This window comes from Hyperolius riggenbachi, chromosome 9 (genome assembly GCF_040937935.1).
Source record: "Hyperolius riggenbachi isolate aHypRig1 chromosome 9, aHypRig1.pri, whole genome shotgun sequence".
NCBI lineage: Eukaryota > Metazoa > Chordata > Amphibia > Anura > Hyperoliidae > Hyperolius > Hyperolius riggenbachi.
This window is the reverse complement of record NC_090654.1, coordinates 189,567,374-189,587,363: the sequence shown is the minus strand read 5'-3', so window position 1 is coordinate 189,587,363 and position 19,990 is coordinate 189,567,374. Positions and strand designations below refer to the sequence as shown.

Genomic DNA, 19,990 nt, shown 5'->3' with positions numbered 1-19,990 from the left:
GGATTACCGCTAAGGGGGTTAAAGGACAACTGAAGTTAGAGTTATTTGGAGGCTACCATATTTATTTCCTTATAAGCAATACCAGCAGTTGTGTCTGAATGACACCAGAAACAAGTATGCAGCTTGTCAGATTTCACAAAATTGTCAAACACATGATGTACTGCGTGCTTGTTCAGTGTCTATAGCTAAAAGTATTAGAGGCAGAGAATCTGTAGGATAGCCAGGCATGGGCATTCTGTGCTACCTTAGCTTCTAACAAAACTATAACAGCATGCAACATTTGTGCCTTGAACTTGAAACTAGGCAACTCAATTAGCAACCAGATCCCCAGGTGCATAAATATGAAGAGCCACCATCCATATCAGTGGAAGGCAATGATGTGCCATACATGTGATGGGCTGCTATACTGCAGAATGTTAAGGAGTGTCATGACAACCAGAGGTGTGGTAACCAACAAACCCATTTACCAGCCTGTGAAGAATGTGGGCTATCTGTCCTTTATGAAAATAATCTAGGCTTAGGTTTCAGATGATCTCTCCCCCACGCACACACACATACACAAACGCCCAGCCGATTCTAATGATCAGCTGGTGAGGCGTTGTCTATATGACGGAGCACCAGACTATGAGAACACAGTCAGTACTCTCGAACACTCCCACCACCCCGAAATGAACACACAACATAAGAGGAGTAAGACTTTAATTTCTTTTAGGATGGTCCTTTCTTGTCTGTACAGCCAATTTCTTAGGCTGTTTGTGGGCTCTGTTGTGCTTTAGGACCGACTTTTACGGCTCCCCCAAGGTTAATATACTTTGTTACTGCATTTTAACAACATTTAATACAGAGTTCATAGCATGTATATAGAGTGGGGTATAGTACTGCATTCGTTAGGCCTATTTTTAACATCTAGTCTCAAGCAACCAGAAAGCACACTTATCTAGTATCAGCCGATCTGAGTCAGTGCTGGAAAAGTGTGGTACATAAAGGACCTTGGACTGGTCTTCCTGATTTAACAACAAAATAAAAAGCTGGGCTTTACAGCAAAGGCCGAAGTGGCATTTTAAAAAAATAAATTAGACATACGTCAAAGTACAGACAAGAAGGGCCCATTCTAAAGAAAAAGAAATTTAAGTTTTAGTCCTCTTATGTTACAAAATAGGAAATCCACTGCTGGGGCTGGTCAGCAAATCTCCCCAGTGGGGACACAGACCGCAATAAAACCATAATGGAGACCCTTCCCGAAACCATTTCTTTTTCTTTTCATTTTTCAAGATCCAGAACAGAAAGGGCAGTAGTGTGAATATTTACATTCAGGGAAGATTCATTACACTGCAGACAAGACAAATATTGAGTAAATTATGACCTGGTACCTGTCTACAGCCCAGTGATGAATGTCTTCCTGAACTGCATAAGAAAAGATACAGAAACTGTGTACCAAAGTACGGGACTTCCATGTAACAGATAACGGATGAAGAGGTGTGGATTCTAATGAACGGAGCCCTCTCGCTGTATTAGACAGTGATTGAGAAGCTGCACTTACTCAGCTGTCATAGTGCCGCCATAGACAAATTACAGCCCTGAGTTTCAGAGACTTGGCTTGTGCACCGTAAAGAGGACAGAATCACATCCTGCCTTTTTTTTATGAAGTGAAGTACATTCTATCCGGAGGCAGCAAAGGCTGAAATATCAACACAACGGGAGAGGGTGAGTACATGGCTGCAAAGCTCTAGTTTAAAGTGAACCCGAGGTGAGAGACATATGGAGGCTGCCATATTTATTTCTATTTAAACAATACAAGTTGCTTGGCAGTCGTATTGATCTTTTGGCATCAGTAGTGTCTGAGTTACAACCCTGAAGCAAACGTGTAGCTAATCCAGTCAGACTTGAGTCAGAACATCTGATCTGGATGCTTGTTCAGGGTCTGGCTAAAAGTATTCGAGGCAGAGGATCACCTGAGCTGGGCTGAGCACCTGTGTGGGGTGAGGTGGAAGATTTTGTGATCCAGGACTCATTCATTTCATTGTGGATACAACGCCAGATGGTTTTACTATACAGTATATTTGCATATATTACTATATAATATATATTGTTGCATTGGACTGAGCACTTGTGCTTTTTTTCTAGGCTGATACATAGACTTTTTTACACATCTATTTGTGTCTAAAAGTATTAGAGGCAGAGAATCGGGGGTGGGGGGGGGGGAGGCAGGCAAGGCAACATGCATTGTTTAAAGGGGAATAAATATGGCAGCCTCCATATCACACTCGCCTCGGGTTCCCATCACTTCACTACCCACTTGGCCCCTGGATAAGTTTGACTTACAGTTTTCCTATATCACCAGCTGTTTTGTTTTTTTCAAATATCTGAATCCTCATTCACAGAGCAGATCTAAAACTACATTAGGTTTTGTAAATGTAAGGCCCTATTTTGATTGCCAACCACCGCATTTTTCAGATTATAAGATGTTCCTGACCATAAAATGCACCTAGGTTTACAGGCCAAACCCCAGGGGAAAAAAAAATACTAGACCTGCTACATCCATGGTGCAGGGGTATATTGTGGATGTTCTCTCCCAATTATTATGTCCCTGTGTTCTCCTCTGTCCCTCCTGCGTCCCCATGTGTTTTCCTGTGTTCCCCATGTTTCCACATCTACTTCCTTTGTGTTCCCATGTCCTTGTTTGTTGCCTGTGTCCTCCTCTGTCCCAGTTGGTCCTCCTCTGTGCCCTGTATCCTCCTCCACTCCCCTTTGTGTCATCCTGTGTGACCATGTGTGGTCTCTTTTGTCCCTCATGACCTCCTTCGACCCCATTTGTGTCCCTGTTTTCCCCATGTCCTCCTGCGCCTCCCATGCTGAGTTTAAAAGCAGTGTGAGCCAGTCTCTCAGCTGATCCAAGGGAGCCCACGGCATTCAACTGACTCTCTTCTACCTCACTCTTCCCCCTAGAGCTGGTTTGAGTGTAATGACAACCAGGAAATGCCGGCTCTAGGGGGAAGAGTGAGGGAGAGGAGAAAAACTGATTGCCGTGGGCTCACTCAGATCAGGTGAGAGACGCGATTGGCTCGCACTGCTTTTAACTCGCCACGGAGGAGGAGATGGGGACAAGGGAGGACACAGACGATACAGGGAGTTCCCGCCAAGAAGGCGGGACAGCACCGGAAGTATCGGCAGGCATTTTGTAAGTTAGGAGCTCCCTGTATTCCGAACATAAGCACAGTGGGGGACATTTATCAAGAGTGTCTGAGACAAAATATCGGTAGGTTTTTAGAAATCCATGCAGAACTGTCTCAGACATTCTAAGAAATAACTAAATAGTGCATGCAGTTTCCTTCTAAATCTGCTGCAAAATGGGAGGCGTTAGGAAAGTTTCTCAGACAGTGCAGTGTGTGAAGGAAATTCCTGTTGCTAAGGTAACAATGCATCTGCTCAATTGATACAGACCAGTGGCGTAGCTACAAACCTCTGGGCCCCGATGCGGAATCTGGATGTGGGCCCCCCCCCCGGCAGCAGATTTCACCACAAATGCAATCTTATTGGGTGGGTGTAAAAATTGCGCGCCCCCCCGAGCAAGGTATAGGTGCCTGCAGTAAAGGTTAGCCAAGGGGGCGGGGCCATGCAGTAAGTGGGTGGGGCCAAATGTACATGAACTTAGCATCGGTATAACCTAAGTTAATGGATCTGTTCAACAAAAATGTTGGATGGAGCCCCCTATCCTTTAATTAGTTTCTGCCCCCTATCATTTAATTACAGTAGGTTCTATCAGTACTGTATAAGTATAGAGTAAAGATGCATACACATATTCAATTTTGATTGGGCAATCACTAACCAATTTTACAACCCCCATGTCGTATGAGCAAAAAAAGGACTTTAAATACTATGAACAGAGCTGAGATCTCATAATACCTAGAAGTAGTAAAACTGGCTAATCAGAATTGTATGTGTGTACCAGGATTTACAGCTTATACTGGAGGTAGCAGGGACAGGCACACAATACAGCTGGTTTACAATCAGTAAAGACACAGTTACAGCTCACAATGTACATACTGGGAGTAGAAGTTAACAGCATACGGTACAGTGAGTATCAGTACAGCTATAGAGTAACAGCTTATACTGTATATACTGGAGGTTGCAGAGATCAGCACATGCTGCAGCTAGTTTACTATCAGTACAGGCACAGAGTAACAATACTGTACATACTGGAGGTAGCAGAGATCAGCACACACTGCAGCTAGTTTGCTATCAGTACAGGCACATAGTAACAGCTTATACTGTACATACTGGAGGTAGCAGAGATCAGCACACACTGCAGCTAGTTACTATCAGTACAGGCACATAGTAACAGCTTATACTGTACATACTGGAGGTAGCAGAGATCAGCACACGCTGCTGCTAGTTTACTATCAGTACAGGCACAGAGTAACAGCTTATATTGTACATACTGGAGGTAGTAGAGATCAGCACACGCTGCAGCTACTTTACTATCAGTACAGGCACAGAGTAACAGCTTATACTGTACATACTGGAGGTAGTAGAGATCAGCACACGCTGCAGCTAGTTTACTATCAGTACAGGCACAGAGTAACAATACTGTACATACTGGAGGTAGCAGAGATCAGCACACACTGCAGCTAGTTACTATCAGTACAGGCACATAGTAACAGCTTATACTGTACATACTGGAGGTAGCAGAGATCAGCACACACTGCAGCTAGTTTACTATCAGTACAGGCACAGAGTAACAGCCTTTACTGCACATACTGGAGGTTGCAGAGTTTACTGCACATACTGGAGGTTGCAGAGATCAGCACACACTGCAGCTAGTTTACTATCAGTACAGGCACAGAATAACAGCTTACACCCTACATACTGGTGGTAGCAGAGATTAGCACATGCAGCAGCTAGTTTACTAGATGTACAGGCACATGGCTTCCCTGTCCCCCTCCTTGTTCCAGCACTGGGACCTCCAAACCTCTTCAACAAGGGACTGTTGTGTACCTGCACTCCTGCCTGTGTACAGGCGGGTGCAAGACCACTTACACCTATGCAGTAGCACGGAGCCACTTATGCAGGGATTTTTTTCTGCTGTGCATAAATGGCTCTATGCTACTGCATAGGCAAGGGTGATCAGTCACCTGTGCAGTACAACCGTGGTCGGTCACTCACAGACAAGCTTCCTTGGCAGCAGTGGTAGTCTGGAGTAGGATGTGGGAAGCCTCCAGAGGGATAGGTTTTTTCCATTATCACAGCATGGCTTTAAAGAAGGAAAAAAATAGGCAGGTATGAGGGAGGCAAACCATACATTCACTTTGCTGCTTACCAGCTAAAAGCAGCAGGGTTGGCCAAAAACTGCACTCTAATAAGCTCAGATATACAGAGCATGCTGGGGGGAGGGGGATACTGCAAGGATTCTTCTCCCTTTACCTTATCTTATGTCTGGCTTATTAGCATACCTTGCCTGTATGTGGGGTTAACACTGGTGTTGGATCCCATTGTTTTGAAAATGCTAATGGTGTCAACTTTAGCCACTCACAGCCAGCCAGGCACTCCATGCTGTGGTCATTTACATATGAGAATGCCCTATATGCAGGGCCGGGCCGAGGCATAGGCTGGAGAGGCTCCAGCCTCAGGGCGCAGTGTAGGAGGGGGCGCACAATTCATTCAGCTGTCATTCCTAATTGTGTTTGAAGCAGAAAGAAATAAGAAAAGGGGATACATAGCAGTGACTGCAAGCCATATAACTAGATATTAAGGTGTTGGGGAGGTTGTGGACCCTGTGGCCCTCTTAGTCTAATAGCAATCAGTGTGTGACGGCTGGGGTGGCAGGGATGGAGGGGCGCACTTTGGTGTCTCAGCCTTGGGTGCTGGAGGACCTTGTCCCGGCTCTGCCTATATGTATCTCTGTAAACAAGTGTTATTCTTATTCATAAATGTAGTTTCTTACCCCCTCCCCTCCAGTGTCACACACTGCAGTGTTAGGCTTTCTCTGCTCTAGCTGGACAGAGCAGAGACATTTCTGTGCAGCCACGAGGAAACGAATGGAGGGAGGCGGAGCCACGGGTGAGGTAGGCGGGGCTATCCAGACACTTTGATAGTTCAGCTATCCGATGTGCTGTAATGTGATTGCAGCAGCGCCCTGTATGCCTGCACCCCTTATTAATTCAAGGGCTGAGGACAGCAGCAGGATAATGAAGACAGCAGCAGGATGCCATGCGGTGGATGGGCAAATCACCTCTCCTGTGTTTACTCTTGCAGGGGGCGGAGCTACTCAAGCTCTTTCCAGCCCCCTTCTTTTGAATCTAATTACACGCCCCCTTGCCAAGTGCTCGTGATAGGGCAGGGGGCGGATGAATACTTGGCTGGACTCGGCTGGAGCTCCAGCTGCAGGTGACAAGCGGCGAACTCCGCCCACAAGATGGCGGCTCCCATATCGTACACCCAGCGGCCGCGATCAGATCCACAAATGTTCGGGCACCCTAGTGAAAGGTATACGTGGCACCCCAACAGCATATCCGTGGCACAGGCCATGGATATATGACGCTAGCAACGCCCATGGCACTCAGGCAGGGGCCGAACGGCCCAAGAAACTAGCATGGTCCCCGGGCCCCTCCCCCGCATCTTTAGGAGGCGGGCCCGGTTGCAAAGACGACCGCTGCGACCCCGGGCCCTACGCCCATGATACAGACAGGCTCTGAGTGAGGAATTCAGCAGACAGGGGAGGATCACTTCTCAAATCATTCCTAGCCTGCACTGCTGCACAATCTGTATAAGTATATATATTTATTATTATGATTATTATTGTATTTCTGTGTATGATCCGGGAAGTTCACTACTCTGGTTAAACTCTCATCCCTTTGTACCACGGTCATCTGATACCGGTTATAGACCTCGGCTAGCCTAACGACATTGTCTCTGTCTCGTCCCTTCTGTACCTCAGTCATCTGATCCTATGTGTACAACCTCGGCCTGAATATCGACTTAGCACTTGTCTTGACCCTCTTGTACGGTAGCCATCTGACCTGCTGTGTACGATATTGCCTGTTATTTGACCTAGCTCTGTTTAGTCCTACTGTACCGCACTATTCTGACTTCTCGTGTATGACATAGCTTCAAACTGACCTCGAGTTGTTGTATTCTGTGTGCACCTAGCATCACATTACCAAGGCCCATAAAACATGGAGGATCTGCAAAAATAGATTTTGACACTCGCAGGAGCTGTTAATCAGCTCACGGAGCAAGTGGCCTCTCAACAGACACACTCTTGCTCAGATGAATGTCACTGCGAATGCCAATAATCAGCAGGTTCCTCCCAGTGCTCCTACCATGCCTATACTGGAGCCAAAAATGCCTCTACCAGAAACATTTTCAGGTTCACGATCTGATTTTAGTCATTTTCGGAACCGATGTATGTTTTGAAGTTAGGCCTAGATCTTCTGGAACTGAGTCACAGAGGATCAATCTGATAAAAACCTTGTTACAGGGTGATTCACAAACTTGGGCCTATGGTCTGAACCCTGATCATGAAGCCCTCACCTCTGTAGAAAGTTTTTTTGATGCGATGGCTACTATTTATGCAGATCCTGATGTCTCAGCCACTGCTGCTCGCAAGTTAAGGGATCTCCGTCAGGGTCGACATATGGCTGAGGAGTATGCTGCAGCGTTCAGGAAATGGTCTGTTTCTGTTAAGTGGGGTGGGGCAGCACTCTTGGATCAATATTTATTTGGATTAGCTGACTGAGCCAAAAAATTTAGAGGATGCTATCTCCTTCGCAATATGGGTAGATAGACGGATCAGGCACTGTCGTCGGGGTAAAGAATACTCCGCTTTAGCAAGTTCTAACAAACCGCTTAGCTCTTCTGGCGAAGAGCCCATGCAATTGGGATTCTCCAAACTCTCTCCATCTGAGAAACTTAGGGGAAGACAGGTAGGACTTTGCATGTATTGTGGTGTGAAAGGTCATTTTGCACATTCATGTTCTGCAAAGAAGGTGCTGGAAAACTCCAGCGCCTAAGTGAAGTTGGGGAACTTCACTTGGGCGAGCAGCCTCTTCCCCTCAAAACAATTTTTTTTTATTACCAGCCACCATTTATTGGAACAAAAAGCCTTTCCACTCCCAGGCTTTTATTGATTCCGGGGCAGCTGGTAATTTCATAGATTCTGCACTTGCAGCAGATTTGTGTATTCCGGCCGTGTCTTTGCAGAACAAGCTGTATGTCACTGCCATCGATGAGACTCCTTTGCAGACTAAACAGCCTATCTCCATTACCCCTGAAATTTCCCTGCAGGTGGGGGCTATGCATTTTGAGAAAATTCAGTTCTGTATACTCAGGATGCCCTCTAGTCCTGTAGTTCTGGGTCTGCCGTGGTTGCAGGTTCACAACCCTTGTATTGACTGGTGTTCAGGACAACTGATCAATTGGTCACCCCAGTGTCAGGGATTTTGTTTGAGTAGCATTGGACTCCTAACTTTAGGGGTAGAATCTTTCAAAATACCACCACCATATCAAGAATTTTCTGACGTCTTTTCGCCTCAGTCAGCTGAAAAACTACCTCCACATAGACCATACGACTGCCCTATTGATTTAGTGCCTAGCACCATGCCCCCGCGAGGTCACCTTTATAACCCCACTAGTCCCGAAAAAATGGCTATGAAGGCTTACATAATGGAGAATCTTGAGAAGGGGGTTCATTCGACCTTCTACCTCTCCAGCTGGAGCAGGATTCTTCTTTGTGGAGAAAAAAATATTGATTACAGGGGACTTAATAAAATCACTATTAAGAATCGATACCCCCTACCTCTGATTGACTATCTTTTTTTCTCAAGTGTCAAGTGCTAGAATCTTTTCCAAGTTAGATTTACGGGGCACACACAATTTGATTAGAATACGCCAGGGGGGTGAATGAAAGACACCTTTTGGCCTTTGCAATGCTCTTGCTGTCTTCCAGAACTTGGTTAATGACTTATTCAGGGATGTGTTAGGTAAATTTGTGGTGATTTACTTAGACGACATATTGATTTATTCTAACAATCTCTTTGAGCATCGCAACCATGTAAAATTTGTGTTACAAAAATTGAGGGAAAACTCTCTATTTGCTAAATTAGAGAAATGCCTGTTCGAGGTCACACAAGTACCCTTTCTAGGATACATCATTTCTGATACAGGTCTTTCTATGGACCAGAAAAAACTTTCAGCAGTTCTAGACTGGCCAAAACCCAAGGGGCTCAAGGCTATTCAGCGATTTTTAGGTTTTGCCAACTACTATTGCAAGTTCATCAGAAATTTCTCCACTCTGGTTGCTTACTGATTTAACTAAAAGACGCAGATCCTGTCAACTGGTCTTCACAGGCATGTAAAGCGTTCTCTGATCTTAAATCAGCTTTTTGTTCTGCTCCTATTCTTACTCACCCAGATGTTGGATTGCCCTTCTTTGTCGAGGTAGATGCCTCTGAGGTTTGGGTAGGAGCAGTTCTCTCACAGTTTTCTGGTCGGCCTCAGCGTTTACACCCTTGTGCGTTCTTCTCTAAGAAGTTCTCTTCAGCAGAACGCAAATATGATATAGGCAACAGGGAACTCTTGGCTGTAAAGATGGCCTTTGAGGAGTGGAGACACTGGTTGGAAGGGGCATTGAATCCTGTTACAGTCTATACAGATCATAAAAATTTACAGTATATCGAGGGGGCTAAGAGGCTTAATCCTAGGCAGGCACGCTGGGCAATGTTTTCCTCCCGTTTTAATTTTGTCATCGCATACTAACCGGGGTCTAAAAATGTGAAGGCCGATGCCTTGTCCAGAAGCTTTGAACCCGAAATTTCTCCACTTGTTACTCCAGAAATTATTCTTCCTTCACATTGTGTTCTGGCAGCTGTACACACTCAAGAATTTCCTGATCTGAGCACTTCCTTGCAGCCCTTTCAACAAGAAAGTCCCTCTGGTAAACCTCCCAATGTAGATTATGTTCCTCTGCATCTCTGTCTTCAAACACTCCAACTATTTCATGAGTCTAAGTTAGCAGGGCATCCTGGTGAGACAAAGACGTTGGATCTCTTGTCTTGTCATGTGTGGTGGCCCTCACTAAGTAAAGACTGTAAAGCTTTTGTGGCAGCTTGCGCCACCTGTGCCAGAAGCAAGGTCTCCCGGGTTGCTCCCTGAGGTCATCTGATGCCCCTACCTATTCCATCCTGTGCGGGCGCCCTGAGCGCTGAAGGAGTGGGGGGGGTTGTAATGGAGGGGAGAGTCAGCCGCGGGGAGGGCAGCCCAACCTCTTCCTCCCTTCCTCTCCGCGGGCTGCCCTCCGTGCTCCCCCCTCCGAGTGTGATTGCAGAGTGAGCGCAGGGAATCGCCACTGATCTCCTCCTCTGCCTAGCCGCTAATGCACACACTGCTTCCTGTTTAGCCGGAAGCAACGTGTGTATCAGCGGCTAGGCAGAGGAGGAGATCAGCGGCGAGTGAGCGGCGATTGGAACGCAGGCAGGTGAGTTGCTGTCTGTGTGCAGCGCTTCCCTGCGCTCACTCTGTAATCACACTCGGAGGGGGGAGCATGGAGGGCGGCCCGCGGAGAGGAAGGGAGGGAGAGGTCGGGCTGCCCTCCCCGCGGCTGACTCTCCCCTCCATTATGGGGGGGGGGGGGGGGGCGGGGGCAGGTACCTAACTGCTGGGAGGCAGCTACCTATCTAACCTATACTGGGGGGCACCTACCTATTCTAACCACACTGGGGGCACCTACCTAATCTAACCTATCCTGGGGGGCAGCTACCTAATCTAACCTATACTGGGGAGCAGCTACCTAATCTAACCAATACTGGGGGGCACCTACCTAATCTATACTGGGGGGCAGCTACCTATCTAACCTATACTGGGTGGCTCCTACCTAATATAACCTATACTGGGGGGACCTACCTATCTAACTTATACTGGGGGGCAGTTACCAATCTAACCTATACTGGGGGGCAGCTACCTATCTAACCTGTATTGGGGGCACCTACCTACCTAGCTAGCCTATACTGGTGGCAACTATACTGGCTACCTATATTGGAGGCACCTACCTAACTAACCTATACTGGGGGCACCGACCTATCTAACCTATGCTGGGGACAACTATTCTGACTCCCTATATTAGAGGCACCCACCTAGCTAACCTGTACTGGGGGCACCTACCTATCTAACCTATACCGGGGGCACCTGCCTATCTAGCCTATACTGGAGGCAACTATACCGGCTACCTATACTGGAGGCACCTACCTGGCTAACCTATACTGGGGGCAACTATACTGGGGGGACCAATAGCCGGGCACCTATACTGGGGCACCAATGCCTGGCTACCTATACTGAGTGCAACTATACCTGGCTAACCTATACTGCGGGCATGTATACCTGGCACCTGGGTACATTTTAGCCTAGAAACGGCCCTGCATCCAAACCATGGACTCATTTATCTATGGATTTTGTAGTGGATTTGCCTCCCTCTGGGGGTAAAAAGGTGATCTGGGTTATTGTGCGCAGGTTCTTGGTCCATGGTCCTTATCCTAGTGAGATAGTAGTTTCGTGAGCTACATTTCATATATTGCGCGTCTGCCCAATATATATGTACTCCAGTCAGTTTAGAACTGTATATATATATATATATATATATATATATATATATATATATATATATATATATATATATAGTATTATTGTATTTCTGTGTATGATCCGGCAAGTTCACCACTCTGATTAAAGTCTCATCCCTTTGTACCTCAGTCATCTGATACCCGTTATAGACCTCGGCTTCAGTAAAATGGCAAATTTGTACCTCTGTTTAGTCTGCCATCTGCTAAAGAATTGGCCAAATTATTTGTGATCCATGTATTTCGTTTACATGGAATTCCTGAGAACATTGTGTCAGATCGAGTGGTTCAGTTTGTCTCCCGTTTTTGGCGCGCCTTCAGTTCCCTTCTAGGGATCACTTTGACCTTCGGGTTTTCACCCAGATAGCAATGGACAAACTGAAAGAACCAATCAATCGTTGGAACAATACCTCCGTTGCTTCGTCTCAGATTGTCAGGAATCATAGCTTGACTTCCTGCCCTTTGCAGAATTTGCTTTCAATAATCTCCCCAGTTCATCAACTAAGTGGTCTCCTTTTCTGATCGTCTCTGGCCAGAATCCCCGATTCACTTGTTTTCCATCCTCACCTTCTCCTTTTCCAGCTCTGGAAGAATGGAGTTCTCACGTCCAACGAATCTGGCCTCAAGTTCAGCAAAATTACAGAATGCTTTAACTCGTCAAAAATTATGTGCTGATGCTCTGCGGCTACCTGAATTTGAATTTAAGAAATGGAGACCGAGAGTCCAATATAGTGTAGTATATTATGTATAAATAGAAGAAATATAAATCGTAAGTATTATACTTACAAACCTGGGTTGCTCTAAGGCAACCACTGTATGTGCAGGTGGGGAGATTAGGCCTGTCCCCACTCAGGACTAAGATGTCGCTCTCTGTAGACGGAAGAAAGGAGGGCGTGTCACCCTTCCACCAAGGGTGGACAACTTTATGTGCAAAGATACAGAGGCGCCAATAGGATAAAATAAGATAAAATGTTTAAAACGGTTTAGGTGGCGGTGGTGGACCGTCCACACACAAACAGACCAAATTGCTGTTGATTGTAGAAAAATAGTTTATTCACATACTCCTACATAAAAGTGCAACGCGTTTCACGGGCAACATCCCGCTTCATCAGGCAATGAACAATCGGAGTATCTCACAGCTCTGAGTCAAACGATAGCTTGGCACCTCTGAGAGGAACTATAGTAAAAATAACTTGATTTTTATTTTTTTACAATATCCATTTATTTTGTCAGTGTTTTCACATTGTAAGATCTTTCTACCCCCCATAATTTTAAAACAACATTTAGTGATGCAAAGTACTGCAGTCGCTTGACTTCCCGTTTGCGGGCGTCGCACATACCCACCGGCCGGAAGATGGGTTGTGGAACACTCGTCATCATGGAGACCTCGCTGGATCCATCTACCTCCGTCGGGTGGGGAGTATTTAGCTTTAAACCCTTTGTCAGCACTGAGAGCAGCAGATCTGGTGTAGTTAAAAAGTACTAGTTAGACATGCACTATATTGCCAAAAGTTAGAACTTTATTATCCAATTAAGAGGAAAAATGAATAAATAAATATCCCAAGGGATAAGCACACACTCCTGTGGGTACTTATATGTGTATTTACCGTAAGTGAGAAATACCTAATGGCTGACCAATCTTTTTGGTAATGGAAATTGATGAATAGCTGCGTACTACACTGTTTTGATGCATTCTTCACTGAGTGTTTAACCACTTCACCTCCAAGGGTTTTTCCCCTAAAAAAAATAAATCAATTTTCAACTGTCAGCGCTTCTTTCATTGATGTGCCTATAACTTTATTACTACTTATCAAAATAAAAATCTATATCTTGTTGTTTTTTTCACCACCAATTAGGCTTTCTTTCTGGGGTACTTTTTGCTAAGAATGATTTTATTCTAAATGTGTTTTAACAGGAAAAATAAGAAAAAAATTGAAAAAATTCATTATTTCTCAGTTTTCGGCCATTATAGTTTTAAAATAATACATGCTACCATAATTAAAACCCACACATTTTATTTGCCAATTTGTCCAGATTACTGCAATGTTTATAATTTTTCTCTAGTACAATGAATGGCGCCAATATTTTATTTGGAAATAAAAGTGATTTTTTTCAGTTTTGCGTCCATCCCTAATTACAAGCCCATAATTTATAAAGTAACAGTAATATACCCTCTTGACATCCAAATTAAAATTCAGTCCCTAAGCAGCATAAGGGGAAAGCATGGCCACACATCGGTGGACATTGCAAAGCCCCATTGGTGTACAATGCTCTCCCCTCCTGCTGCAACCCCTCCTGCCCCCCCCCAAAAAAAGGGCCTGAGCGGGCCCCAGAGGGTTGCAGGGGCTGCATCCCCTATTGTTACGCCCCTGCCTCCATGGATTTATTTTTTCCCGTATTCACCATTGTCTCCAGCTGCCCCGTTCATTTGTTATTCCCCCCCCCCCCTCCAGTAATCTAGCCATTCATGCTCTTCTACGCATGCGTGGCCCAACTGTGCTCCCGTGCCTGAAAGCATTGTGCACAGTACTATTGCGCATGTGCAGAACACTCCCAGCTGGAGGAGCTTGACTGAGGGGTGTGTGCGGCTGAGTCGCACATGAACAGAAGAGTGTGGTCAGCCAGATTACGGGAGAAAGGGGGCAGAAAAAGAATGGAGAGGACAGTGAGGGAGCCCACACACCTCATGGGGCTGGAGGAAGCCCCAGGTAGGTATAAATACACCTATTATTCACATCTAAGTTTTCCTTTAAATAAACTTGTATTATGATCTAGAGCAGTAATTTACAGCATTATAACGGCATGTGCCCTTTTCTGAATCCTGGAGGGTATTCAGGTGGACAGTACATACAGAAGATATATTTACATTGCTGGAAAGGAGATACACTACAAATCTGTACATGAAATGCAATCATGAAAATATGAATCTGCAAACATTAAAGTGTAAAGTCACTTTTACAATAATTATTGAGCATAGGTAATGCTACAATGTTCTCCAGAGCCCTTTCCCCCTTCGAGAAGTTGTGCAGCGGCAATGGGCATGTCACACGAGGAATCTCCCAAAAAATGGGCATGTCACACGAGGGATCTCTCCCAAACACCGGCGTAACTACCGGGGATGCAATCCCATCAGCCGCAGGGAGCCCAGGGCCCCTCTGGGGCCAGCCAGCTATGTGCGCTGCTGCCCGCCCAATTCTGGGACCCCCAGCTAGGTGCTGAACTGGCCGCGCCAGTTCATTCCCCGAATCCCCGCAGCCTCCCGGGAGGCAGAGCAGGGCTACGGCAAGATGGCTGCTGAAGCCCTGCACTGGAGACTGTTTGTGTCTCCAGTACAGGGCTTTGGGCGCCATCTTGCCAAAGCCCTGCACTCTGCCTGTCAGCGCGGGAGATTTGCTTCAGGAGGATCTTAGGGAGATCTGCGCACCAGAGGCCGGGAAAGGAGACTTCTGCCAGGTGAGTGAATTGTTTTTTTCTTTTTTACAGGTGGATTTTATTCTGGTGACTGCTGCCCAGTGTGCGATTTTTCTGGTGACTGCTGCCCACATTGAGATTGTCTGGTGACTGCTGCCCACATTACAATTTTCTGGTGACTGCTGCCCACATTACGATTTTCTGGTGACTGCTGTCCACTGTACGATTTTCTGGTGAACGTTGCCCACTGTATGATTTTCTGGTGAACACCGCCCGCATTGCAATTTTCTGGTGACTGCTGCCCACTGTATAATTTTCTGGTGACTGCTGCCCACATTGAGATTTTCTGGTGACTGCTGCCCACTGTACGATTTTCTGGTGACTGCTGCCCACTGTACGATTTTCTGGTGACTGCTGCCCACTGTACGATTTTCTGGTGACTGCTGCCCACATTACGATTTTCTGGTGACTGCTGCCCACTGTACGATTTTCGGGTGACTGCTGCCCACTGTACGATTTTCTGGTGAATGCAGCCCACATTGCGATTTTCTGGTGACTGCTGCCCACTGTACGATTTTCTGGTGACTACTGCCCACTTTACATTTATTTTATGGTGAAATGCTGCCCACTTTACGATTAATTTCTGGTGAAATGCTGCCCACTTTACGATTATTTTATGGTGAAATGCTGCCCACTTTACGATTTTATGGTGAAATGCTGCCCACTTTACGATTATTTTAGGGTGAAAAGCTGCCCACTTTACGATTAATTTCTGGTGAAATGCTGCCCACTTTACGATTATTTTATGGGTTAAATGCTGCCCACTTTACGATTAATTTCTGGTGCATTACGATTATTTTATGGTGAAACTCTGCCCCATTACAGGTATTTTATAGTGAAACGCTGCCCCCTAACGATTATTTGGCACCTATGGGGGGGGGTCCAAATTTTTGCAGGGGGGCCCAGTGATTTCTAGTTACACCTCTGCTCCCAAATATACTCAATGTTCCTCCCCAATTCTGGTCCGACTTCCCCATTGCGTACCAAATGGGAATCTTCCCTTGGCAAGACTTTCACGGATTCTCAATGGCAAAAGATACTTATTTTGTCTCGGCACATACTCAAAAGTCTGGTTACAAGATGTTAACACAGTGGTACCACACACCAGATAGGCTTCACAGGATGTTTCCTAACTCCAGCCCTTTGTGTTGGTGTTGTTCATAGGGGGACTCTGCTCCACATTTTTTGGAGCTGCCCGGTTATTGTGCCTTTCTGGGATGCTGTTAAGTCTATCATCACTAAAATTACCAATGTAGAGCCCTCGGACGACCCTTCTTATTACCTGCTGCAAAACACTCCGAGGAGGTTGGGTAAATATTTAAAAAAAATCACTCTCAAAACACTTAATTAACGCTGCAAGACTGGTCATCGCTTGTCATTGGAAGTCAACCCAGGCTCCCCCTATTACAGACTAGAGATGCCCTGAACGGTTCGCCGGCAAACAGGAATCGGTGAACTTCCGGGGTTCGCAATCACGGAGAACCGCAAACTTTTCCGGAAGTTCGATTCTCCCCCATAGTGCATCATTAGGGTCAACTTTGACCCTCTACATCACAGTCAGTTGGCACATTGAGCCAATCAGGCTACACTCCCTCCTGGAGTCCCCCCCCCCCTTATAAAAGGCAGGCAGCATCAGGCATTGGACTCACTCGTGTGCCTGCAGTAATAAGAGAAGGGAGAGCTGCTGCAGAGAGAGCTATAGGGAAAACTTAGTTGGGCTCTTGTAGGCTTGTTAGCTTGCTCCTTGCTGATTGTTATTGCTAAAAAGAAATGCTCTTTTGAGAGCTAATCTTGTTCTTGTGAGCTATTTTTTTTGTGTGTGTGTGTGTGTGGCCCACTTGCATTATATACAGCCCTGTCAGTCAGTCGCAGCTGGCCTTTGGCCCCTTGGTGATAATTCCAACTGTGCCACTGCCAGGCCAAGCACATTCAGTGACTACCTGTGTGTGTGACAGGCAGCTGCACATTTGTAATCCCAATCACTGCGCCAGTGCACCTACCTACCTATACCTACGTGAGCGCACGCATAGTTAATACCACCAGTCATTGCACCTGTTCACGGTGTGTGTGTGTGTGTGTGTGTGTGTGTGTGTGTGTGTGTGTGTGTGTGTGTGTGTGTGTGTGTGACCTATTCAATGCACCTACGTGAGCGCAAGCAGTGTAATATACCACCAGTCACTGTACCTGTGTGTGACAGCTGCACATTTGTAATACCAATCCCTGCATACCTGTTCACTGCACCTGTGTGACCGCACGCTGTTTAGTATACCAGTCCGTGCATACCTGTTAACTGCACCTGTGTGACAGCTGCACATTGTATTGTAATACCAGTCACTACATACCTTTCACTGCACCTGTGTGACTGCACATTGTATTAGTCAAGTCAGTGCATACCTTTCACTTCATCCCCCTCGATATGGACAAAACACAGGCAGAGCCAGAGGCAGGCCACCCGGCAGGGCTGTTGGAGGTCGTGCTGACGTGATTTTGTGCGGCCCTGGCCCAAAGTACAGTGCTCAGAAGAAGGCACGTCTCATCAACTCCCAAGATTGTCAGGACGTGGTTGACTATTTAACACAGAACACCTCATCTTCCGCAGCATTAGACACTTTGCAGGAGTTATTTGGTGGGGAAATCATTGATTCACAGCCATTATTGTTCCAACAATATGCTAGTGAAATAGGAGGATTGGCTCTTGGGTGCATAAGAAACAATAACAAAACTTTATTATTTTTACATAAATATACACACACACCGTAAATAAATAAATATATATATAGCAACAAATCCCCTTTAAAACCAATGAAAAAATCCCAATGGGCAAAGTATTGGTACAGTGAGGCTGCAGTCCTCACAAACCCAGCAAGAAAAAGAGTTCCACTCCACAGATAGGTTGTAAATGCAAAAAATTGGCAACAATGAATCCACTTGTGGGAAGGAAGCTGACTCGGCCTTTGAAAGTCCAATCACATCACCATGAGGCTGGTTATTAAACACAGATCAAACACCCACATCATAAAGGGGTGTGCATGTATATTGTAGCATGTGGCATGCAGGAAAGGCTCCCATGAAACAAATGTGACATGCAGGTCCCGGAGCCCGAGATCAAGAACCTGTAACAGGAGGCTGACAAAGCCACTAGCTATTGCTGTGCGCTGCCATGAATGTATGATTACTAAGTCCCCCAATCGCAGGGATGCAAAGCCTTAAGCAAGATGGATATAGCACAGTTTTGCTTGCAGAAAAGCTCAATAAGACAGATTGCCAGCAAGAATTCAGAAAAAGCCACAGATGACAAGCAGGCCAAGCAAGAGTTCATAGTTACCATCCCACCATGTGTAGCTGGATCCAAACCTGAAGCGTAGGTAGGGAATGGTTAACCAGAACGTGGATGTGGAGTGGCTTGCTGTATGATGCCCAGGGAAGATGACTGCCGCTATGCCTTACATGTTTCGCCGCTCTAGCGGCCTTTTCAAAGGCAGGCAGTCAAAAAGCGTCACCTCTGAACGCCGAAATGGCGTTTTTGAAGGCCGCCACGGCCGCGCCCACCCCGCCCGCCCCCGCCCGCATTGAGCAAGAGCTCATGGGATATGTGGGCGGCGGCCCGCTGGAGCGCAAATGTGCCCCTAAACGTCACAAGAGGAGGCGACTCGTCGCATCCCTCCGTGACCGGAAGCGGGGCGCCTAGCACAGCCCAAAAGCGGGCGGAAGTTAAGAGAGGGGAGCGGCAGCTATTGGCGACACTATGGGGAAACAGATAACTTTATTAGTCTCCAAAGACAAACAAATTGTTCAAAACAAGCCAAAGCAGGTACAAAAAAATACACATAGAATTACTTCTAGAAAAATGGACACACACCTAAGGACATGAAAAAGTCCAAATTGGTGTGGCCAAAAAGCAAGTATTAACATATGAATGGGTAACTTTCATGAGAAAAACCAGGGGTGGCACAGCTATGCCACTGCAGCACCCGGAAGGGGCAGAGGGGGTTATAAGATGGAATAAAAGCTGTGATCCACCCCTGGTAGTCCACACGAAGCCAAGAAGGCAAAAGACCCACACTACAATTAAATCAAATCAAATTCAAAATGAGGAGGAAAGACACAGATCCATAATAATAAAACCCAATGCTGTGCCCTTTTTTTTAAAACTGTTATTGTTTCTTATGCACCCAAGAGCCAATCCTCCTATTTCACTAGCATATTATATATTTTGTTGGCATGATGCATAAGAAATTTATTATTAGGATGACATCATTTTGATTATAATTACCAACTGTTAACTCATTTGACCACCCTCCACATGCAATAGAGTCATTATAGTTATTAATTTAGGGGTTTAGCCCCAGTGGTGGGGGGTCTTGGTCAAGAGTTTCTCTTTATTCGGTTTGAGGAGGATATTTTTGAGACACTGTTTTTGGCCATGCTACAGTGGGAGGAGATTGTTCAACAGGTGGGGGATGTCTGTGCCCGGGAGAGGGGAGCTAGGAATGCGGAGCAGTTGATTAATTCGAGTTTTCGTAAATTGGAGAAACTGTATGAACAGAAGAGTAGAACTTGGTGGAATATCAAATTTAATGACAATTATTTATCGGAAGGAAAGGCACCCTTATGGTTAAGGATACAAATCTTCCCTTTCAAGAAAATCTTACCCGAAAACTTTAAACAAAAATGGGAAAATAACTTTGAAAGCTGTTCCAGGGTCATGCTAGAGTTGATGCAGGACCTAGAGAAGGCGGATTTACTTTCCATTGATAAAAAAATTACGGATGTGCTGGACTCTTTGTCAGAGGTTCAGGAACATCCCCTATTTCTAACACGTAATACTAACCTAAAAAAACATATTGAGAAATATAACAGAGAACTTGTTATCAGAAAGGATAGCAAATTGGAACGTGATAAAACTGCATATA

General features: G+C 45.8%; 1 long non-coding RNA gene across 3 annotated transcripts in view; it reads right to left on the bottom strand.

Moving 5' to 3' along the window:
* LOC137532850 (uncharacterized) overlaps nt 1-19,990 on the bottom strand; it is a 290,222-nt gene that overhangs the window by 36,204 nt on the left and 234,028 nt on the right. The window contains exon 3 of one of the 3 annotated variants that reach the window (XR_011024030.1): nt 12,841-13,069. The exons of the other annotated variants lie outside the window; for them this stretch is intronic. This is a non-coding gene — a long non-coding RNA (uncharacterized lncRNA). Of the gene's footprint in view, nt 1-12,840; nt 13,070-19,990 lie in introns of those variants that run through there. 3 annotated transcript variants of the gene reach the window in all.